The sequence below is a fragment of the Bombyx mandarina genome, chromosome A1, assembly GCF_030267445.1.
Source record: "Bombyx mandarina strain Sakado chromosome A1, ASM3026744v2".
Classification (NCBI taxonomy): Eukaryota; Metazoa; Arthropoda; class Insecta; order Lepidoptera; family Bombycidae; genus Bombyx; species Bombyx mandarina.
Genome location: NC_143234.1, coordinates 13,105,133 through 13,130,248, shown reverse-complemented (window position 1 = coordinate 13,130,248; position 25,116 = coordinate 13,105,133). Strand labels below are relative to the sequence as shown.

General features: G+C 40.3%; 1 protein-coding gene and 2 non-coding genes across 4 annotated transcripts in view; all 3 read right to left on the bottom strand.

Moving 5' to 3' along the window:
* Positions 1 to 2,978, bottom strand: part of LOC114246283 (alpha-N-acetylgalactosaminidase) — a 79,736-nt gene extending 76,758 nt beyond the window's left edge. For both annotated transcript variants that reach the window (XM_028178747.2, XM_028178748.2), the window contains exon 1: positions 2,795 to 2,978. The gene's annotated coding sequence lies outside the window, so the exon portion shown is untranslated. The remainder of the gene's footprint in view (positions 1 to 2,794) is intronic.
* Positions 2,979 to 15,553: 12,575 nt separating this feature from the next.
* TRNAY-GUA (transfer RNA tyrosine (anticodon GUA)) lies at positions 15,554 to 15,643 on the bottom strand. The gene is given in 2 exon segments: positions 15,554 to 15,589; positions 15,607 to 15,643. It is a non-coding gene; the product is annotated as a tRNA-Tyr (tRNA).
* Positions 15,644 to 18,808: 3,165 nt separating this feature from the next.
* Positions 18,809 to 18,882, bottom strand: TRNAN-GUU (transfer RNA asparagine (anticodon GUU)). The gene has a single exon. It is a non-coding gene; the product is annotated as a tRNA-Asn (tRNA).
* Positions 18,883 to 25,116: the final 6,234 nt, after the last annotated feature.

Here is a 25,116-nt window from a genome sequence, read left to right as displayed (position 1 = left end):
GAAGTGGGTTGGATGTTTCACAATATGCTCTACCACTTACTGCCCAGTATCGGCCTATCCACATAGCAAAATCCTATATTGGAACCGGTCATTGTAAAACGTATGCTATGTAATCTAGAGATTCCTTCTTTTTTATTGAAATTCGGTTAAACATTTTGTTCAAATACCGGATACTCAACACACAATACATTAGAAATATTACTTTAAAAAAAAAAAAAAATTGAAACAAAATTCAAGTGAATTAAGTTTACGCTAAATAAGTCGCTTAATGAATTAATTTTGTCATTTTCCTTTTAAATCTTATTTCCTGTATAATAATAATGTGATCTACGAATTCTTTTCAAATTAATATTTTTTGTATAATTATAAAGATTAAGCGGCAAGGAAGCGTAATTTATTAGCTTACTAATGACAGATAACTTTGAGGCTAATCGCGTCATTAAGAGAACATTTATATGTTAGAACTATGGAGAGTAGAGATAATGAGCACCATCTCAGCAAATATAGGGGAAAATTGAAAAAGTGTTCAACCATTAAAACAACTTTTACGTTTTTTAAATTAAATGCTGTGTAATTTTAAAAGCGGATGTTCGGATTTAATGGACCACGTGCCAGACTGACTTGTCAATTCTGAAGAAGCTCGGTATTACCACAAGGCTGTCTATATGGTTCCAATGTATTCTCCAGTACCTTTGGTCACATCGCTAGCAAAGGCCCTGATAACTTTGAAAAACTGATGGTAATTAGTTGGGTTAACGGGAAAAGATCACGCGGACGCTCACCGACCACCTGGTCTGATCTGGTAAAGACGTTCACCGTCCTACCAATAACCGAGGATATAAAAACCGCTAAGATAGACGTGGAGAGGTATGGTACATCAAGCGATCGGCGCTTCAAGCTGGATACTGTGGCGGTAGCCATCACAGGACACAAGATATTTGACAGATGCCTGAATCTCGCTTACGACATTATCAAGATAAGCTTATATAAATACAAGTTGCGAACAACAACACTCGGACCGTCGGTCTACCTTTTTTTTCCTACCTAAGCTGAGCAGTCTAAAGCAGTGTTTCCCAAAGTGGGCGATAACGCCCCCTTGTGGGCGCTGCAGGCCTAATGAGGGGCGGTAAGAGACCCAGAAAAAATTGGGGGCGTTGTGAGAGGCTTGGGAGGCGATTTGTAATTTCATCAAGTAGAACTCTTAGACACCGACTAAGCACTCGCTATAGTAGTTTTTAAGTAGGAGAAAAAATGGGAGCGCTCCAAATATAATTTATTCTCAAAATGGCAGTGGACAAAATAAGTTTGGGAGCCCCTGGTATAGAGAGACCATGTCAGTGTTACCGGGCTAGTAGGTGAGCTCACGAGGCTCAAACCTGACGATCTTGTTAATACGAACCCTAGCAAGAGCAGTGTTTCGCAGAATCTACCACCAGATCGGAAACGCGACCCACTGAGAAGATCCGGCGAGAAACTCAGTAAGCTCGGTCTATCGAGCATCAACACCCGCTCGGTAGAAGATCTTCCCTACACTATACCTACAGACACGACTTTCAGCAATGAAGAGACCGACAAAGGAAAGTGGATGATTATTTTAAAACCGTAAAATTAGTTTTAATTGCTTTCGCATCTCGTTCGGAAAACCGAATGGGTATGTACTACACTATGTTAAATAACGAATTTCATTCGACAATTTTCGATATACATTCGTATAGATGTAGTTTGCTTTATGTAACTACTTAATGAACGAGTTTGTAAGACCTACTTATACATACCACTCTGATTATGATTTACAGACGCGTACATGATTTTTTAATTTTATTGCTTAGGTGGGTGGACGAGCTCACGGCCCACCTGGTTCTAAGTGATTACCGGAGCCCATAGACATCTACAACGTAAATGCTGCCACCCACCTTGAGATATAAGTTCTAAGGTCTCAGCATAGTTACAACGGCTGCCCCACCCTTCAAACCGAAACGCATTACTGCTTCACGGCAGAAATAGGCAGGGTGGTGGTACCTACCCGTGCGGACTCACAAGACGTCCCACCACCAGTAAAAAAGTTTTTTACATTAATACAACCACTTTGGTTATACTTTGGAATACTCTTGGCAGACTAGTGAAGATTTTTATTTTCCTACTACAAGGTACCGGATCTCATTGACGCAACAAAGTGAATTCCTCCGCCCATCTTGAGACATTTTAGGTCGAACGTAACAAAATTGGGTAGGGTTGCTCTATCTACCCGTGCGATCTCACAAAACGTACGAAAAAAATACTGATATATTGATTAAAGTATTTCTTAACAACAAAGGAACTTAATTTGATACACTCGTTGATGTCTTTTGTTTGGCGAAAAAAAATGCGCGAACGCATCTATAAAGAAATTTGTATTTATACTGTGTATTTTATAAGAATATATTTTTGCGAATTTACATTATATTTTTCTCAGATCGATGAGATAATCGTAGTACCGTTTCTTGTATTAGGTAACAGAAATCAAACGAAGCGGATGTTAATAAAAATTTTAAAAATAAAAAGCACATAATTTTAACCAAACGAAACTTTCGCTGGTATCAGAGGCGCGTCTCGTGCGGGGATTAGATCAACGTACGCCGCGTCCAGAACTGTTATTACGAGTTTAAACGACTTGTTATTATCAAGCGTTTAACTCTACGCAACATTGTTATGTACGATTATGAAGATGAAAGTAATTTAATCTGTTTTTTACAACGCACGCTATCTCATCGAAACAATTAATAATTATAATAAATTACAATTAAATTTCGCTCACCGTTCCAACGGAATTGTCACGAATAATCAAGAATACTGCGAAACTGTATTAAATCAGCACCGATTTTCACGTCACAAATTTGTTTTCGACTAAAAATTCGAATGGACGTTCGAAATTTGAAACGCGAGCGGATATTGAGCGATGCGAGCGACCGCGTTCGATGCGAAGCGGCGACTGAGGCTAATACGCGCGAAACGCGGCGATCGAACCCCCGCGCATCGGTCAGCGCAGGTTGCTGACAGCTACGACGAGCTCCTCAAGACGTTACCTTTACATCGACCCTTCAATACGACCATACCTTAATATTTCCCAAGCAAACAGCGCAATGTACAGTGACTTAGCATTTAAGTTCGCAAGAGAAAATTGCAAATAATATAATTCACGCGAGGACAACGTTCCAATCGATTCTCTGGAGTTGGCTCGTCCGATGCATAGTGGACATCGTCAACCCGCTATTTTAGCTGGCACGAATTAAATTACAATTTCTACTTTAGGTTAATGAACTTATGCATACGTACGGATTTTTTTTTTATTTTCTAAAATCGATAATTTATTATCATACGTTTTTTTTTTGTTGTGTCGAGTCAATGTCCTTGTTATTATCCTTGAAGCGCTGTTAGTTAACGGTTTGCGCACAGTCTCCTCATAGAATAACGGTTTTACAAGTTTTTAATATGAAATTTGAAAGAAAAATCGTAAATCACAGTTGTAGCTGTAGATTTGGTCTATTGAACACAAGGAACGCATACAAAAACCAGTTCCGTGGTTAACCCGTGACACTCAAACAAACAAACTTACAATCGTCAATTGGTGATTAGTCTTCTTTTATTTTCCCTACCTAATAGATAGTAGCGTATAGAGCTATCCAACTACGCGCTCAACCTGAGAGAATTGCTAACACTAACTGTAAAAACAGCAGTGCTTCGCTATATCTACCACCGGATCGGCACATGGAACAAGCACACGTCTATTATACTTTTTTGCTAAATTGCTGGCCAAATGATGTCGATCTCAAAGCTCATCAAATATTAACACTAATCATACCAACACTTACTGTAACCTATTTCTACCATAGCGGGTAAACGGTAGCGGTGTACGACAAGTATTAGGTACTCAAAATAATCAAAACAAAAAAACAACAACAGTATATAACTGTAGATTAATTGGTAAGAAAAGTCATGAAGTCAAATGTGCAAAAGCAATAAGATGATAGGTGCATTTTCAATGCAAAAGTTCTTGACCTGTTATGGTATGTTTAGTGTTAAGTAATCAGCGAAGTTAACACGTATCACACCGTGACCACCATCACCCACCTTGAGACGAAGCATGCAGTTTACTCAAAAATCATTATGACTCTACCGCTGATCCCGAACGCAGTTCCCTTTTTCCTACCAGTAGCCACGAGGGCCTATTTGGATTAGCTTGAGAGACTTTATTTTTAGACTTTAGCCATATTAGCCGGACAACCGAGAGCCGTTGGGGTAAACGCGTTCTTGAGTGGAGACCGCGAACTGGAAAACGTAGTGCAGGACGCCCTCAGGCTCGGTGGAGTGATGATCTGTGCAGGGTGGCTGACAGGAGCTGGATGAGAGAAACCGAAGATTGTGCACAGTGGCGAATAATTGGAGAGGCCTATGTCCAGCAGTGGACTGCTATAGGCTGATGATGATGATGAGAGACTTTACAAAACATCTGCTCTAGCTAGAGCAGTGCTTCGCCGAATATACCACTGAGAAGAGTCACCAAGAAGCTGAATGACACTAAGATAACTATTAAACTTGTAGGTACATTTATTGACACCAAACACGTGTTCGATACACATGCATTAACGTTACATATGTATATTGTGTGTATATAATTTCATCAGAGTCGAAAGCGAATCTTACGTCGACCTTGCGAGACGGCAACACGCGTTGCGTAACGCCGCATTACACGTGAACTGTAACGATTAACGTTCTCGTACACTAAGCGGATCCGGAGCTGTACTCAACGAAACAAAGCCGCGTGGTCACAGCGAGGAACCCGCGAGAGAATACTCCTGACTAAGAGAGCTCTCGTTAAATATCTAGTCCAGCCATAAGTTCTGTTATAAATGAAAATACATTTTTTTTTTTTATTAATTATTGTAATATTATTAAAATTTATACCTAAATGCTTATTAAAGTCTCAGCAAAAAATAAAAAATAAAATTCTATTCGAAATGGCCACCTTTGGCGTTTATAAAGTATAAGTCTGGCCATAAATACTGTTACAATTAAAAATAAGCAAAATATTACATTTGAATTTGGAATCTGTCATTTTTATATGATTGCTCATTGAGTTTTCTCATTTTGGCGCCAATACATTGTACAATATTTTGCGATATTAAAATGGAGTGGGGTGATAACGGGAACCGCATCGCTGTGATTGCATTACACAAAGTAGGTATGGAGCCAAATGCAATTTTTAAAACTCTCCATACGCTTGGTATTAGTAAAATGTTTGTGTACCGGGCTATTTATAGGTGCAATGAGACCTCCTCTGTTTGTGACAGAAAAAGATCTGGCTGTCCACGTAGTGTTCGTACGAAAAAGGTGGTCAAAGCAAAATAAAAAAGCTTCAGGTCTTTTTTAATAATAGGCGACAGAGTCCTAGCGGGAATCTTCATTTCTCGCGATAAGATTTTTTTGGGTTCCCGCATCGGGTATACATTGTGTGATAAATAGGATTGTTTGCTCTTTGTCTGGGTGTCTATTATCTATGTATATATTTAAACATATACCTAGTCTTGCCATAAATACTGTTACAATTAAAAATAAAAATAAATCTATTGCAAATAATATTTATTACTTTTACAGTGTGTTAGTTTAATACATAAATATAAAACAATTTAAAGCATAAAAATCTTATTCGAAGTGATCTCCGTTGGCTGCAATACAGTCCTTTAAACGTTGAGGCCAGTTAACAATAGAAGCACGCACTCTTTCCATGGGAAAATTTTTCACTGCCAATCGTACGGATTGTTTTAGGGACTCCAAATTATCATGGCGTTTAGAGCAAGCCGTACTCTCTAAAACTGACCATAAATCATAATCCAGCGGATTAAGATCGGGACTAGACGACGGCCAGTCTTCAGCTCTCATAAAGTCCGAAACGTTCGTTTCCATCCAAGACTGCGTAGACCTAGCTTTATGACCTGGCGCCGAGTCTTGCTGGAAGGACCATTCTTGATTAATGTACTTGGTGTTGTTAAGGGGCCTCACTACCTTCTCAAGAATGGTATCTTGATACACTTGTACCGATGTTTTGATACCTTTTTCACAAAAGTATGGCTCAGTCACTCCTTCATAGCTAATACCCCACCAAACCATCACTGAAGTCGGATAGTGCCCACGTTGCACTCTGTCGACTAATTGGGAAGCTTCCTTAGAGCTTTGAGCATAAATACGGTCATTTGTTTGTTAAAATGTTGCTCAATTGTAAAAAATTTCTCATCCGTAAACAAATTTTTTCTATGACCTCCCTTTGCGTACCGCTTCAGTAGTTGTTCCGATTTTACCACCCTATTCTCTTTTAAATTATCAGTTAAGAAATGACCAGTACGTCTCTTGTATGCTGCAAGTCCTAAGTCATCTTTTAAAATACGCGACATGGTTCTAGGTGCTATCTTCATCTCCCGAAATAAAATATTTTGCTTTCGGACAGGGTTTCTTCAAATTCTTTCCCTTACTGCTTTGACCACCTTTTCGTACGAACACTACGTGGACGGCCAGATCTTTTTCTGTCACAAACAGATGAGGTCTCATTGCACCTATTAATAGCCCGGTACACAAACATTTCACTAATACCAAGCGTATGGAGAGTTTTCAAAATTGCATTTGGCTCCATACCTACTTTGTGTAATGCAATGGCAGCGATTCAGTTCTCTTTATCACCCCACTCCATTTTAATATCGCAAAATATTGTACGATGGATTGACGCCAAAATGAGAAAACTCAATGAGCAATCATATAAAAATGACAGATTCTAAATTCAAATGTAATATTTTGTTTTTTTAATTGTAACAGTATTTATGGCCAGACTAAGTATAAGTATGTTTACCAGTCTCTGGTACTCATAACGCAGGCAATCTTAAATTGGTGCCGATTGACCGTGTGTGATTTGTTCCCAGCTATTTTTATTTTTATTATTAATTTATAGATACAATATACATGTTGCGGTTTCTCAATTGTCTCATAAGTAACCGAAACGAGATAATTGGTTGAGAAACAAAAGATAAATCAATGCCACTGAAGGGAATAATCACTTCTACATATTTAAAAAAAATAAGCCGTCTTCACAGGAAATACATTATTGAAAACAAAAACAAAAAAATTAATTTGAATCTGAGGTCCAGTATAATTTTTTTTAATAATTAAAAATTTTTATTAAATATTTACTTGAATGTAGGTACTGGCTCGTTTTGATCGCCGCTCTGCGTTATTGTAAAAGCTTTTGCGTGTTGTGTCTTAAGTAGTCATAGTTGCCGCTTTGGAACAAAAAATAAACATTAGAATCTGTGTAGCTGAATGCGAGATATCGGAGACAAAACCTAACGAAAACGATTGAACTTGCATGTAATAGACACAAAAGGGCAGGCATACACTACTTATGAAGCCCGATGAAGCCCGCATGGTACTGTAGGGAAAGTGGGAGGGTCGAAAGTGGGCATTTCACAAATCACCCCACCGATTGCTTCTTCGATCGAAGTCATCTATACACATCTTTTGCTACTAAATAAAATTGCTTTTTAGTTTTTTTTTCTTTTTTAAATCTCGAACATTCTATATTTGTTACGCACGTGTTATGTAGTTATATACAAAATATTAATTTAACTACAAAATATACTTCACTTTTTTTTAAGAATACAGTTACTGAACCGGATAGGTGTGTTTTTTTTCAATACGAATTCGCTTTCTTTACGTAATATACCTATATATTTTTTTCGAAATTCTTATAAATTCAACCACAACACGAATATAGAATATGTTGAATGTAAATATCAAACACAGAGCAATGCCGGCGTGACCGTTACAATAAGACAAACGAGGACAATTGAATTTTAAATAATTATAATATTATGAAGGTGTTTTAGTTTTTTAATTGTCGGACAACGTTCGTCTGTCTTGGATCACAAACGTGCTCACGCAGGATGGTAGTCGTTAAAGAAATCTTACGTCCCACGCGTATGCAATCGTATATCGATAAAAAATAATTTGAAACGCAATTCAAACTACTTTTTAGGCAGTCACCGTCCTCGTCGAACTCGACTGAAAACTGAAGAGTTAGAGGTGCGAACTAACCCATAGACACAGCCCACTGAGTTTCTCGCCGGATCTTCTCAGTTGGTCGCGCTTCGGATCCGGTGGTAGATTCTGCGGAGCACTGCATTTGGTAGAGCTAATGTTAGCAAATTCTCTCAGGCTGAGCCCATGAGCAGACCTACTCGTCAGGGCGTAGCTGGAATAGTCTCTTAGGCTACCAACGAATAGGTAGGGGAAAGAAGCTACTTAATTTACTCGTCGAGCCCTTCGTCGCAAACGACGGGTTCGGCGAGGACGGTGCAAAGCACTGCTTTTAGGTACCTCAAGCACTGGTCACCATCCTCGCCGAACCCGTCGATTGCGATCCATTAGCGGTAATGGATCGGGAGAATCCGTAATGACGTGTTCACGGTGACGTTCGACTGTTTACCATTCGGTCCACAGGATCGGGTATGTAATTTCCGGCGGCCACAACAAGAGGGTTTTCGTGTCGTGCCGCCTTCTCAAAGTGGCACAATGATGCTGACTGTAAATACGTACTGACTGAGTCAAGTTCCATATCATCATGGAGTTCCATATTCCTTAGAAACCATGGTGCTCCGACGGCTATCCTGCAAAAATGGGATTGAATGACTTGAAGGGGTTTCAAGTGAGTGCGGGCCGCGTGAGCGAACACTAAACTTGCATAGGTCAGGATTTATATTTGACATGAACTGTAAATAAAGCCCTAAATGAACAAATTCCTTTTTATTTAGTGTATAAAATAATAACAGAGAGTTTATTTAAGTTTTAGCCTACTTCAAATATAGAGGACGTTATCGGCTGTTTTTTATATATCTTATCAATTCAGAGGGAAATGAAAAAAATTGTCTTCTTTTTATTTGCATTCGATCACGCGTGGATGAAGCTATAGGACGAATTTTCTGTATGCATGAACGAATTTCGGGTCAAGGATGTTAATATCACAAAAAAAAACTAATTGAAAATATCATTAACTTCTTCAGACGACTTTTTAATGTACAAAAAACATTAGTCTATTCTTTATTGCGATTTGTTTGTTTTATATTTACAAAATTACAAAAGGTAAAAAAGGAAAAAATTGTGAATGTTCATTAAAAAAATTAAGTCCACACGTGTGATCGTTTAGCGTAGAGTTAACACTTTGATTGTCGTGTAGGTCACCGGTGTCCAACGCGGCGCACTGAAGTTGATTTACTGTTACTAAACTTCTGAATTGCCTAACTTTTTTTGTTGTTAATATATGTTTTAGTCTTTTATGTCGCTTATAGATTAATTCTTAGTGTCTTCGGATTCGTCGTTTCCAGAATCTACCAGATATTCCAGCACCTTAGTAAGAAGATCGAAGAAAAAAATCGATATATTGATTTCAGTGCGCCACGTAAGTCAACGTGTTAATTTTTTTTATTGCTTAGATGGATAGACGAGCTCACAGCCCACCTGGTTTTAAGGGTTACTGGAGCCCATAGACAACTACAACGGAAATGCGCCACCCACCTTGAGATATAAGTTCTAAGGTCTCCGTATAGTTACAACGGCTGCCCCACCCTTCAAACCGAAACGCATTACTGTTATAGGCAGGGTGGTGGTAGGTACCCATGCGGACGCACAAGAGGTCTTACCACCAATAATTACGCAAAAGCATTGCTAACCTTCATGGTAGTCAACGTGTTAAACGTTGGAAGTCCACGTGGCCTAAAGGACAAGACGTCCGATGCATTCGTATCTAGCGATACAACGGTGTTCTAATCCCGCATTCGGGCCCCAATTTCTGTAATGAAATACGTACTTAACAAATGTTAACGATTAACTTCCACGGTAAAATAACATCGTGTAGTAAAACTCAAACGCGCAAAATTATAATTAGCGTATTTATTGATGGTGGGACGTCTTGTGAGTCCGCACGGGTAGGTACCCCCGCCCTGCCTATTTCTGCTGTGAAGCAGTAATGCGTTTCAGTTTGAAGGGTGGGGCAGCCCTGAGGCAGAGGTGTGATGATAAAAAGGAGATGAGGGGATCATCTCGAATAATTCCTTGGCTGGTCTAAGGATTATTTGGGTCAGCTACGAGGGTAAGATTCGCTGACTACCTCGCGTCTCTAGGCTAGCAGTTCAAACACATCTAGTGCATCCACGATACAGCGGACTGATTCTATGGGAATTTGAGTCTCTCGCATTACTCGATACAACCGCATTGGATGTCTCTCCACAGGTCGCCGACCGGGTCGCTTACGTTGTTTAGGGTTCCATATATTTATTTATTGGAACGAAGTTCCTTACGGCAGGCTTGGAGGGGATAGGGATTTTGCTGCGCGTCCGAACTGAAAAAAATGTGATAGTAAAACCGTAAGAAAAAATCCGTGGAATAAAACCGTTAAATGAGACGTGCGCAGGCGCGACAGCCGCATACACAAGCGAGTAGTGTATAATACCTTTCTCTTTCTCCCTCTTTCTTTTCGTTCTCTCATCCATTCTCTTTCTATTTTAAGTAATTTATTATTTTTCCTAAAATACTGAATTTCCTAAATACTTTCTTGTACTTAAATAAAAACTAATCAGCAAAATTTAAGAGAAAAATCAAGAAAACCTACATAAAATTGAGCACGATTTTTTTATACTTTATGCACAAAACAAAAGTTGTACACAGGCGGACTTAATGCCATGGGCATTCTCTTCCAGTCGACCATAGGGTAGTGCAGAGATAATGCATGGTAGATGCAATAACAAAAGAATAACAAACAACAACAAAAAACAAAAAAGAACAAAATCAAAACAAAAATCTTCCTTAAAGTAACATCTCAGTATTATATAATACACATAATGTTAGATATAGGTACTTATATACATTACATATAACTTTGTATGCATAAACAAACATACTACAATTTAATATACCTACACATATATAAAATATAAAATACATATATACAGATAATTACACACAATATAATATACATGTAAAGCAATAATATATAAATACACATGAAAATACACAATTTAGTATTATAGTTAAGAATGACTAAAAAAATATATATAAATTCATACTAAGCAGAAAGTCGTGCGACCCGGTCGGTCGCGGTCGCCAACATCGGAATGCTACCATTAGACTACGCCAATAGTCCAAGCATTTGACGCGCGATATCTTAGCATAGCATAGCAAGTATCGTGTAGCCGACAACGCGTTTGTCAGCGCGGCTTCTCACGTGCATGCAAAACACATTAGAAAGGATTAGTATTAAATTCAAGGCGTTCCGCTCGAAGCTGTGAACGATATCTAGATTGAGTTCAGTTATGTTTTAAATTTTTGATATTATTAATTGTTTTTTTATGTTGATATTTCGATATTAGTTGGCCTGCGAAAAATACATTAACTACTACAAACTAATTACAGAAGCGAAGTCTTTTCTTTTTTCATCGCGCCGAGAGCCGAGCTTTTTGTGAGGTCCGCGCGCCGATAGACGCGATAGAAGATTCTGCGAAGAACTCAGTGGGCTGTGTCTGTGGGTTAATTTACTCGTCAAGCCCTTCGTCGCAAGCGACGGGTTCGGCGGAGACGGTGACCGGTGCTTGAGGTACCTAAAGGCACCGGTAAATGGATCGGGAGTGTTCGTAATGACGTGTTTAGGGCGACGTCGACTGTTTACCATTCGGTCCACGGATCGGGTATGTATCTTCCGGCGGCCACGACAAGAGGGTTTTTAACATCGGGTGGGCCGTGAGCTTTATGTTTTTTTTTTTTTATTGCTTATATGGTTGGACGAGCTCACAGCCCACCTGGTGTTAATTGGTTACTGGAGCCCATAGACATCTACAACGTAAATGCGCCAAAACTCAAAAGCACCACATGTTTTCGTTTCGGATATCGCTACTCTCGGTACAATGTTAACTGTTACCCTTCTGTATTAGATTTAATATATAATTATGATCTCTTGAAAAAAAAATTGAATAAAAATAGAACAGTGTAATAAACTAAAAGTTTTTACGGAATGTATCTTTATATTAGTTTCGTAACAAGGAGCGAAACGAGCGCGTAAACACACGACCGCCAATTGCGTATTGCACCGCATATTTTACTAGAACGACTAGTAAATAATTTATCTAATCTTTTTTCCGTGGGTGTCGTAAAAGGCGACGAAGGAGCTCAGAATTATCAGCTTTGCCAGCGTAACCGGACGAGTAGGTGAGCTCACGGGGCTTTAATCTGAGGACGTTACTAATACTAGTCCTAGCAAGAGCAGTGCTTCGTGGAATCTACCACCGGGTCGGAAACGCGATCCACTGAGAAGATCCGGCGAGAAACTCAGTGAGCTGTGACTGAAGGTGAAGCTGCAGCATTAACTCAGCAATATACCAGTGAACTGCGATTTCCAGTCGCCATTTACTATTGTCAGCCCACACTGACGGGCACCATTACTCTGTCTATTTTCCCTAAGGCTATGTATTAAAGACTATGTACTATTCAAATTTCGGAGACAAGATAGAAATCGTCGAACGAAAAACGAAACCTGCCTATCTCTGCCGCGGAGCAGCATTATCTGAATAGTAGGGTGGGGGCAGCCATTGTACGGTAATAACACTAAAAAAGTACGCGCACTTTTTTCTCGAATAAATCCAGACGAGTGCTCTTATGAAAATGATTATACTATCCGTTAAACACATGAAAACGATAGGCGAGTGCGCTTCTTTAATTAACTATATACGTGTCGTGAGCGTACGTGTTCGGAAGCTGTATGTTTCCACGCCGCGTCTAATAGACGACGCCGTCTGCGCGTCCCACAATATGTATCAAGGTCGGATTCTCATCCGGATCCAGCGTATATATTAAATTTAATTGAACACCTTTTTTGTTGCCACTCACTTAACGTGAACGATTCGAATGATGTAATTTAATCGGTATGTAGCTCACGGTGTGTTTCGTTCGTTCAGTAGCTCGCGTCGCGCCCTAAACACGTCATTACGGATCCTCCCGATCCACTAACAGTGCTTTTAGGTCCTTAAAGCAACTCGTCGCTTGCAACGAAGGGCTCGACGAGTAAATTAACCCATAGACACAGCCCACTGAGTTTTTCGGTGGATCTTCTCAGTGGGTCGCGTTTCGGATCTGGTGGTAAATTCTGCGAAGCACTGCTCTTGCTAGGTTCAGTGTTAGCAACACTCCCGGTTTGAGCCCCGTGAGCTCATCTACTAGTTAAGGTTACGCTGAAATAGTCTCTCAAAACCATCAGCTTAGGTAGGAAAAAAAAAGCTCGGGTCGCTAGCTCTCATCCCTACCGGTGGATGTTATAACCTGATTTCCGATTGCAAATTTTCTAGCAGTGAAGATGCCGACGATCTCTGGACTAGCTTAGTGTAGCGTTTAGCCTACAAGAGCTCACAGACACATCGCCACGTTGTAAATTCAAGCGTTCACGCCCGGATGTTATGCTTGAGAAACATAAAATACGCATTAAAATACGCTTAAATAGCCTAAAATACGTCTTTCGTTTAATAAATCGTTTCCTTTCAAAGATTACTGGGGACGGCGGGCGGAGCATATCGGAGTCGAACCGACTAAAGCCTCCTGTCGTTCAACAACCAACGTCCAAACCTCACATGAGACAGAACTCATGAAAAGGCAAAGGGGGGAAAGTGAAGTGTTTAGTGCGGAGCACATCTCTCCCATCACCCTCCCCCTCGGGACGCCGGACTGGCGGTCGTCGGCGCCACGACCACCAGCCCTCTCGGTCGGCAGGTTATCCGGAGCCCGCCTAGATGGCGCCGGTTAGAGTGAGCTATCCTACGGAATACCCCGCTGGGTCAGAACCAGCGTGTTTTTTTTTTTTTTTTTTATTGCCCTTGTAGGCAGACGAGCATACGGCCCACCTGATGGTGAGTGGTTACCGTTGCCCATGGACTTCAGCAATGCCAGGGGCAGAACCAAGCCGCTGCCTACCGCAAGTCGAGGATAGCCGGCCTTCCATCACCTGGATGCTCTTGCGTAAAACGCGTGCAGAGCAGCTTGCACGACGTCTTCTTAGGTCCCCCTCGCCGGTCCCCAAACCGACATATGAGGGGAACCCGAAACACTTAGAGGGCCAGGGCTTGGGCGAGATCCGCCTCCCTGGCCCCGCTCGACGGCGGCGGGCTTGCGCGTCTCTAACGCGCCCCGCCGCCTCCTTCTGCGAGATGGTGCACTCGCAGAAGTCGAGCATCGCCTTCCACGACTCGTCGTCGCCGAGCATCGATGCCACAACACTCGGCAACGACAAGTCGTTTCCTATTTTTGCGACGAGGACACGGCGCCACCCCTCCCATGCGGGGCAGGCGACGAGCGTATGCTCTGCCATGTCCAAGTCGCAATCACAATGGTGGCACTCTGCCGTCGGCTCGGCTCTGCTCCGGTGCAGGAACTCACCGAAGCAACCATGCCCAGTGAGGACCTGCGTGAGCCGGAAAGTGAGGCGTCCTCTGTCACGATTCACTCAATCCACAAGGACTGGGCGAATCGCCTCGACGGTCCTACGACCAGCCGAAGGATCGGCCAGCCGCCTGGACCATGATTCCAGCACGGATAATGACGTAAATACCGTCACCCACGGGATCGCGCATAACTGCATCGCGTTAGAAACAGAAATATGTATTAATCTGAACTATGAACACACGGAAGCGTCAATTATCGCCAGAATCTAAGGGAAAATTACGGAGAGCAACAACAGTATTTGAAAACGCTACTATTTGACGTATTCCTACTAGGAATTTTCAATATTCGTTGCGTTGCAAGCGCTATGTAAGCGCTATGCGCATAAGTACATACAGCTTAATTACTCTGGTTCCAAACCGTGAAGAGCCCCGCCAGGCGGTTTTAAAGAGAAAATTAGCAGGTAATGTTGTCTCTTATGTATGTAGCAACTGTACGATAGCTCAGTTTTATTGAATTTTAAAGTTTTAAAGAATTACGGATTTATCGTCGACTGCTAAAGATTTCAAGAGATCCGGCGAGAAACTCAGTGGGCTGTGGGTTCGAACAGCAACGAATGCTTAAAACCATTCGTGGCAATGGTATTGGTTCCCAACCCTAGCGTCTTTGTTTGGCTGAATTAGATTCACATGGAATAAAGTTGTGTTTGTCACCGGACTTGAAGGTACAGATGGAGCGACTCAGTAGTGAGATTAGTCAGTAGTCTAATTACTATTTAATTACCAAGACGTGACCTTCGTCGAGATCCGTGAAGAGACAGTGTATGTTTTAACGATCTTGATATTTAAGTTAATCGCATTATTTTAACATAAAAGTCGAATTATACTTGTACGAAACTAAAACATGGCGATCTCGGCCGAGGACTCCAACTTTTTATGTACCTATCGATCTGAAACAGTATTATTGACCTTTAAAAATTACGTATTTCAATATTGTTCAGACTTTTTGTAGGATTACTTGAATATTGTTGCGAAAAACAAATTTATTAACTTCACAAAAAGATTCCTTCGAGCCGGATTTGAACCAGCGACCTATGGATGTCCACATGTATACCAACTACAGTCCACCGCTCTACCAACTGAGCTATCGAAGGCTTGCGTAGGATGATAAAATTTTGCTAAGCATTCTAATTATTTTTATTTTGAAAAATTAATTATCAACTTATCACACTTCTTATCAGAGTAATTTTATGTAGTTCAATTTTATCGACTATTTAGTTTATGAATATTACACAAGTTTTTTTTTTTGTTTTAATGAAAAATTGTTTTTGAACATATTTTTTTTAATAATTACTCTCAAAACATAAACGCATCTATCAAAGAATACATCAACAATTTAGTTGATTGCTTTTTTCTAACGTTTGTAATTAGCAAGGTTTTGTTTTCGTGAAATTGTAGATAAACCCAGTGCAGCGGGATTACTTAGGACTATTACTGTATAATAGTAACTTTCAAATGGCCTGTACACGTAAAAATAATCAAAACTTTAAACGCTAATTAATATTAAAAAAATAAATATACTAAATAAAATATTAATAATAATTGTAAATTAACGCCATCTATTGGTTATTGCGCGAACTTAATGAACTATATCTGTAAATCCTATGATAGCATACCCAATTTGAATTAACATTCCTTACACTATTTTCTAAGCGCTATAAAATTTCCCTTCTCATAAAAATATAACTATATTAGTCTAAAAGAGACCTTGGCAACGGCTTGACTGCGTCAACACACCGAGGCCTATTTTCGTCTTAAGAAGCAAAAAAATATTTGATAAAAGGATTATACATTGAGTTGTCTCGGCCTAATAGATAAGACGGCCGGTATACTCGTACTGAGCGAAGTGAATACGCCCGTGTTCAAATCCCAGACAGACTGATACAAATTTTTCAAATGAAATACGTATTTACCATATGTTCACGAATGAGTGATGAAAGAATAGCATCAAACGTAAAATTAGAAACGACATAAATTAAAATTTTCGGAGCTACAAATGTTCACCTGACGCGGGAATCGAACCCACGACCCACGACGTAACGGTTAGGGCAGATAACTACTGCACCACCGAGTCAGTCGTTTTTTTTACACGCTTTAATATTAGCTTCACTTGTATTATGTTTGTAACTGACTCTTTTAGACGCGATTTTGACTCACTTTTAACGGCCAGATTTCATTCAAACTTTGTAGATTTATCGAGGACCGATGACAATTAAATATTAAAAAAAAATATTGAAAAATATTTAAATTCATCTAGAAAATTAAAAATAAATATGTAGTAGTTTTTTTACAAACGCTTTTTTTACAATAAAATATATATTTTTTTTACACTATTTTCAATTAAAATTTATTAAAATTTCTATTTTTTAGTTGAATTTTATATAAAGCGTGTTTTTTAATTTTTTGAAACTATTATATTTTTAATTTTTTTATTAGATCCAAAATTAATAATACATATTAGGTTAATTCGGCTAAGTCAGTCGATTTATAAGATTATAATTATGCAGTAAAAAAATGCTATCGGTAAAATGTTTGCCCCGCCCAGTGTGAATTTTAAGGTCGACGACTCTATTGCCTCGATATGACCTTTTAAAACCGGAACAGAAATTTAATTACCTATTCCATTTTAAAATCTAGTCTCAGCTTAAAAAAATTATTATAATAAAAAAAAATATTGCCAAACTTTGGATGGAATGTAGGATCCATTTAGAATAGTGATAAATCTTCAGTTGTGGATTTTTTTTAATTAACTTTTGTATCTGCGGTGTGGCTAGCTGACGACTTACTGGATTTTATGATAACGATTTGACTGGACCGCGACTTGGCTGTGCTCCTGGGATTGCTTTTTTATTTTTTATCTATATATTAATACGCGAAGCAAATATTTTGTACTACTTTTTACGAAAATTGTGCGGACGGAGGAGTATGAAATTACCCACGCTTATAGAGAATATAGTGAAGTAGTGCAGAATGCAAATCTTTTTTATTACGCATTAATAATACATTAAATCAATAAGAAAAACCTTACACACCCTACCATGGATTTGGAAAAAATAAAGACGATCTCCTTTGAAAATGAGTGCGGTTTATTATTTATAAAAAAATAATTATAAAGTTACTTTAAATTTAATATATTGTATCAAAAAAAAAAAAAAATATCTAAAATTATGGGCGACGCGATAAACAGGGCCTAGGGAGGCATCAAGCTTAAATCCATCACTGCTTAGCTCAATAATGCTAAAAAGTAATTTTAATTTAACGTAAACTACAATTTTAAGTGATGTAGGTATCTATAGTCGGATTTTTTATTAGACGAAGTAAACTGACGTTTACTGTGTTGTCAGTTTTTGATGAAATAAAAATAGTGTTGTGACAAAGTGAACGATTGAAAAAACTCCTGAATTAATGAAATTGCCTCGATTGTCTAGTGAATAGTTAGTATGCCGAACTGCCGATATCGGGCACGGGGTTCGAATTTTAGCCGTGCTTTGTACATACCAACGAGTTTTCGACGAAACATTATGTTCCTATGGTATCTACCTGTACTGAATACCGAGTGTTTTAAACATTAAGAAAAACATTGCGAGGAAGCTTGTAAGACTGTCCTATTTCCAATGCATCATATAGTTGAAACTATAGATGTATAAAATATAACAATTATAGGTACATAGGTAATGAAAATAAAAAAAACTGATTGTAGTTACATACTACTAGTAACATATTATTATATTGGATCACTTTAATACAATTTTATTGTAAAATATAAATAATATTCTTTTATAGTTTGAAATTAATGAGTAACTCTTCACACTCATTGTTCATTTATGTGATTGAACGAGAACTGAACGCATCACTATTACTTTAAATATAGCAACATTATTTCACAAAGTGACATTAGCTACTGTCAGCTGGCTTCGTCTAATTAAAAATCCGACTATAAGGTACAGGCCACTGACCTTACTTAGTGTCTATTAAAGCTCACTTTGTTCGTGTGTTCTTTAGTTATGTCACGATCATTGTAAATGTACTTACCATCTGATGGTAAGGTCCTCTGCCAACAAAAACTCAATAAAAATAAGATGAACAAAAAATTTTAAGCATTGCTGCTGTCCGCCTTGAGAGATGTTACAGAAATTTTCAAATGAAACATTAAGGTGCGGTTGGAACAAACAAAACAAAAAGACGCGCCTTGAGAGATGTTTGAGAGATTTTCAAACGAAACATTCATGTGCGGTGGGAACAAACAATACAAAAAGATGCGCCCCCGGGTGGGCTCGAACCACCAACCTTTCGGTTAACAGCCGAACGCGCTAGCCAATTGCGCCACAGAGGCAGTTAAGCAACTTGTTGAAATTAAGGATCACTAACTTATGTATAAAAAAAAGAGTTAATCATTAAAAGTCGCTTTCTCTGTCCCTATATCTGTCTGGCCCTATGTATGCTTAAATCTTTAAAACTACGCAACGGATTTTGATGCTGTTTTTTTTAATAGATAGAGTGATTGAAGAGGAAGGTTTATATGTATAATAACATCCATTAAATAGTGGAGCAATACTTTTATTTTTGAGGTTTCTAATGTGATGTCGTAAATAATCAATAATAAAATGTCATGTTTCCGAAGCGAAGCGAGGGCAGGTCGCTAGTACCTAATACAATATTTTTTTCTAGTTGTTCTAATAACCTCGAGAGGTCATGCTAGATTCACCAAACGAGTAGATGAGCTCTAAGGGCTCTAACCTGACGACGTTGCTAACACTAGCCCTACCAAGAGCAGTGCTTCGCAGAATCTACCACCGGATCGGAAACGCGATCCAATGAGAAGATACGACTACCTCTAAATTTATTAAATACTAGATTAACCGATTTTGAAGAATCTTTTTCTAATTATTTCAAAGCTGATGCTTCTCATGGCGTATTTAATTTTATCAATATCCATACCAGTAGCGTTTTTTCAGTTGTGCTTATTCATGCAAATTTAAAACACTTCAATTAACGATTTTGTTTTGTTGATTCTGCCTGTCCTGCCTATTTCTGTCGTGAAGCAGTAATACGTTTCGGTTTGAAGGGCGGGATAGCCGTTGTAACCACGTTGTAACTATACTGAGACCTTAGAACTGATAACTCAAGGTGGGTGGCGCATTTACGTTATAGATTTCTATGGGCTTCGGTAACCACTTAACACCAGATGGGCTGTGAGCTCGCCCACCTACATGTGCAATAAATAAAAAATTAAAAGGTCGATTATTTTTTTGTTGAAATATTAAACTAAACGTGTAAAACGTGAAAAATTATAATTAAACGTGTAAGAATGTGACGTCATTAAAAAAATAGGCCAGATTCCAGGGTTGCCAACTCGAAATTCGTCAAGGTGGGAGATAGGGTTCTACAATTTGGTAGTTTCCAACAAACCCTACTATGAAGTCTACAAGTCTTTTAGAGACCCTACAATAAGAATCTGGCATCCTTAATTTACTTTTCGATTGGATAAGACATATTTGAACCATTTTTATTAGAAATCCAATGATAAAACAGAATTACGGGCCGCTAATATTCTTCTTTTTCCCATAGTTGAGAATATTTTTGATTGTAATGCATCTTTTTTAAATTTTCGAGGAGGAGAATTTTCTTCGTTTTCACTTTCACTTTCACTCATTTTGATAGTGTTCAAATGAAACTTTTTAAAAATTACAATAAGTTATTTGTTAATTGGATCGCGTTATGATTTGAACTTTTTGAAAACTTCAAAAGTTGGTAGATAAAGCGGTAGGTTTGATTTACGACACTAAAAGTTGGTGGATCTACCGAAAAGTTGGTAGATAAAGCGGTAGGTTTGATTTACGACACTAAAAGTTGGTGGATCTACCGAAAAGTTGGTAGATAAAGCGGTAGGTTTGATTTACGACACTAAAAGTTGGTGGATCTACCGAAAAGTTGGTAGATAAAGCGGTAGGTTTGATTTACGACACTAAAAGTTGGTGGATCTACCGAAAAGTTGGTAGATAAAGCGGTAGGTTTGATTTACGACACTAAAAGTTGGTGGATCTACCGAAAAGTTGGTAGAGTTGGCAACGCTGCTAGATTCCCTACGGCAGTGATTCTCAACCTTTTTTTTTTGTTGCGGCACATATTTAACGTTTTCAAAATTTGGCGGCATAAAAAAAAAGATAAAAATTATTTGCTTACTACAACACACAGCATATATAGTTTATCAAAAAATTTTATTATACGAAATTAACCAAAAAATACCATATATTTTTTTTTGTTGATTTAAATATATATTCATGTTTAAAATATTTTTCTTTTAAAATGATATAATTTAATAATATCAACATTATTATGTATTCGCAAAATTTGGCGGCACACTTTTGAAATTTGGCGGCACACTAAAGTGCCGCGGAAAGTGGTTGAGAATCACTGCCCTACGGATACGCAATAAATGCGTAAACCGTTAACGAAATATTACATTAATTCAAACACACCCTTTAAGTATTGCCTTCACCTTTCCCGCAGGGCGTGCTGAACTGGCACAGCTCCGTTCACTTCCTCGCCGGACTTCGATATGCATCGGTTTCGTTATAATCTATCTATCTATATATATAAAAATGAATTGCTGTTCGTTAGTCTCGCTAAAACTCGAGAACGGCTGTACCGATTTGGCTAATTTTGGTCTTGAATTATTTGTGAAAGTACAGAGGTTTAAAAGGTTTAAATAAATATGAAAATGCTCGGAATATAAATAAAAATAACAATTTTGTTTTTTCGTTTGATGCGTCCCCCGTCGGACGGATTCCTTTTGTTTGTTTTATACAAAAGCTTAGGTATTTTATTTATCAATTGAGGCACTACGAAGTCTGCTGGGTCAGCTAGTAATTACTAAAACACATTGCAAACGGGCCTCGATCTGATAATAAGGACGTGGTAAAACTGTAGTCGACTTGAGAAGAGAATATTCTTCGATTATGTTCAGCTGGGAGCGGTCCTAGATCCAATAATTTCCGTAATGATTCTCAGGGATAATTTTTACAAATACCTCACTAGTTAGATGCATCTCTGCTTCTTCTAGTAAACATCAAATCCGCAAATGACTATAAATTCGTTTGCATATTATCACGTACGTGGGTATTTCTCTATAATATAATGAAATGAATGAAAGTAATTTCAATTATCTCTGCGACTCCCGGAAGCCGAAGAAAATATAATGAAGTAGTGCATAATACGCAGATGCATATTTTTGAAAATTTCGATAGATTATAATGTCGGAACAAAAAATTAAAAAAAAAAAAAAACAAATGGAAAAACGTAGAGAATCGTTAATGGCCAGTGTCTACTTCTAAACAAAAAAATCAATCATTTCATCACAGTCACTGTGTTGCCATTGAACTTGTTCAATACTATACAGTGCATTTGAATACCAGACAAGCAAGCTGTAAAAAAACGAGTGAAAAAAATATTTACGACTTGTAGCAGTATCCTCGATGATAAAAAAGAGGACATTGACTTCCTCGTCGGATCTTCTGATCGCGATTCCGATCCGGTAGACTCAGCCCTTGATCTACAAGTCTCCTTCGGAAACGCCCGGGTGACTGTTAGCTAACCCCGATACTGACCATATTCATTCATGAAAAGGCCTTTGAACCACCTGCAATCCTTACAAGCCGCAATAAAATACATGTTAAAAATATGCTTTTATCAACTTCACCTTTATCTGTATATATGAATTATCGTGATTTTCACGAATTACCAGGCGTCCTATGAAAATTTGCCCACGCGAGAGAAGCAGTACCGATGACAAACAAAATTTTCACTAGTGGTAGGACCTCTTGGGAGTCCGCACGGGTAGGTACCACCACCCCGCCTATTTCCGCCGTGAAGCAGTAATGCGTTTCGGTTTGAAGGTTGTAACTATACTGAGTGAGACCTTAGAACTTATATCTCGAGGTGGGTGGCGCATTTACGTTGTAGATGTCTATGGGCTCCAGTAACCACTTATCACCAGGTGGGCTGTGAGCTCGTCCACCCATCTAAGCAATTAAAAAAAAAATTATTAATGTAACCCTTGAATCATTGAATTTAAATTTTAGTTTGGCTTGCTGGTAAAAACGTGTGTTTTTAGATACTTATTATTTTATAATATGTTTCGCATTAATAGAGCCCAACACAGTACAGACTTAAAGCAGTATATTTTCCTCCACAAGGAATTCTAAATGTTCGTCCGCGAACTACTACATCTAGTCTAATAAAATAAAAATCAGAATCAACCTTCGTTCGTGTATCTGTACTGTGTACTCAGTTAAAAAGCAAAAAAAAAAATCGTAAAAAAAAACACAGCAAAAACTCCAAAATCATTCAATTAAAGTTTAACAAAAAAAAATCTGCCATTCACACGGCTATTATAAAAACGAAGAAACGATATTTTTTTTTCTATTTTTTTGAAAACTATTTGATTGTACCTATCACATTTTTTGGATGTTTAAACTTTTATTTATTATAAAAAAAGAACATAGTATTCCTAACCTAGGCAGCGGCTTGGCTCTGCCCCTGGCATTGCTGACGTCCATGAGCGACGGTGACCACTTACCATCAGGTGGGCCGTATGCTCGTCTGCCTACAAAGGCAATAAAAAAAAAACCTAAAAGTAGGTACATTTTATTACCCGAGGGACCTGGGCGGGCCCCCCGGCGCGCACTCTGCGTGGCCGGGGGCTCCGTCTGTGGGGGAGTTTTGCTGGACTTCCACCGGGCGCGTCCGTAGGTGGCGGATAACGGGATCCTCTGGGAATAGTCCCACTCCCAGGGGTATCGTCCGATCTTTTTCGTTGCAAGGATTCTTAGGTGTTAGGGAGGTAGGTTAGGTGTAGGTGTAGGATAGCCTAGTTAGGCTTTGCAACGAAAGAGATCGGATGACGCGGACCAAAACCAGCAGGGGGAGTTGCGGGCTCTTCACGCCCTTCACTCGCTGAAGGGTGTTCCTCCTGGAGACGCTCGGGCTCCCTCTCTCTTCCCCCTTCTTCCCCCTTTTTTGTTTTTCTTCGGGTCACGTCCGACCCGTTTCGGACGTAGCCCATGGGAGATGGTGGGCCACTTTTGGCCTGCCTTTTGATGGAGTAGTGAGCCGGCGTTGCTTATGCATCTTCCGGCCGCTGGTCGCCATGTCCCCGGCTTCGGCTACAGGGGCACGCCCTCCAGAGGGGGGTACCGGTATACCGGCGTGGCTTCGTGGTTGTTGCTCTTTTGAGCGTCGGGCGGTGGTCTGTCGTGTTGCTCGTTGCACTCGGCGGGCCGCCGGCCAACCCGTAATCCTCACCGCGTGGGGGACGGGGGCCGCTGCCGCGAGGCACGGGGCCGCGAGGACGTAAACCTCTTTAAAAAATGCCCCAATCCTAAGCTCTGGTGCCCGGCGATGGGATGAATGGCTGGAGGGAGTCCAGTCCCGAGGGTACCAACCAGACCCCAGGGGACCGACCCCTGGTTAATCAAAAAGGAAACATGAAAAAAAATGGCACCTGTTAAAATTTATTACCCCAGGAGGGTACCTCCCGCTCCGCGGGGGGAGAATCCCTCCGTGCGGTCGAGCGATCGGCCGCACGCTGCCCCACCGTTTCTGGGGGGGGCAAACATTGCCACGACGAAGGGGGCGACAACACGGGTCGCGTAAGGGACAGAGTCCCCACCGTGCTGCTGGAGAGGTGCGACAGCCTCATCTCACTACACTCGGCGCGAAGCTCCGTGAGGGGCGACGTGTCCAGTGGGAGGGAGACACCGGCGCTGTTTGCCGATTGTGTTCGGCAGCGGACTCGGCGGAAGCGGAAGTCGGCTCGACAGCCGGCGTCCTCCGCTCCGTCCGATTCCTCGGAGGGCGAGCCTGCCAGTGCCAAATATATGGCGTTGGCGGAAGGGCCGGCGACTGCTGCGGCGTCGCCCGCCACAGGATTTGATTTTGACAAGCCGTCGTCTTGCGGACTGGACGCTGCCTCCTCGGCGCAGTCCAGGGCCGCCTGCCGTGAGACAAAAAATAAAAAAAACAAAATCGGAGAGATCGAGCGCCTTCAGCGGTCCCTGACGTTGGTGGGTCCCTCTGACCCCCTCCGATCTTGTCAAATAGTCGGAGAAATAGTTACGACCATAGCGGCCAAATCAACTGCAGGCCTCAAGGGCTCCGAAGTGTCGGGAATGAAATCGGCGGCCGCCACACTAGAGGAAAGGTTGCAGGACGTCGTGGACCGCACCACAAACGCCGAGACGGCGGGCTTGCGGCAGGAAGTGGCCCTACTGCACGCCCGCCTTGAACAAGTGTCGACGGAGAATGCGCATCTTCAGTCGGAGAATGGGCAACTTAAAGTGGACATGGCCGAGTTGCGAACGATGGTTGCCGACCTCATCGAGCGGCAACGCAGCTCGGCCCCTGTCCCTCCTCCGCCCGAAGTGGAAGGCCTCAGCGAGGTCGAAGAGTTGAGGCGGCAGCTCCTTATACAGGAGGCGCGCAGCTCGAAGGTGGAGCGTGCGCGGCCGCCCCTCACCCATGAGGCGAAAGACAGTGCGCCTGTGCCGGCGCCCCGCAGGAGGGTGCA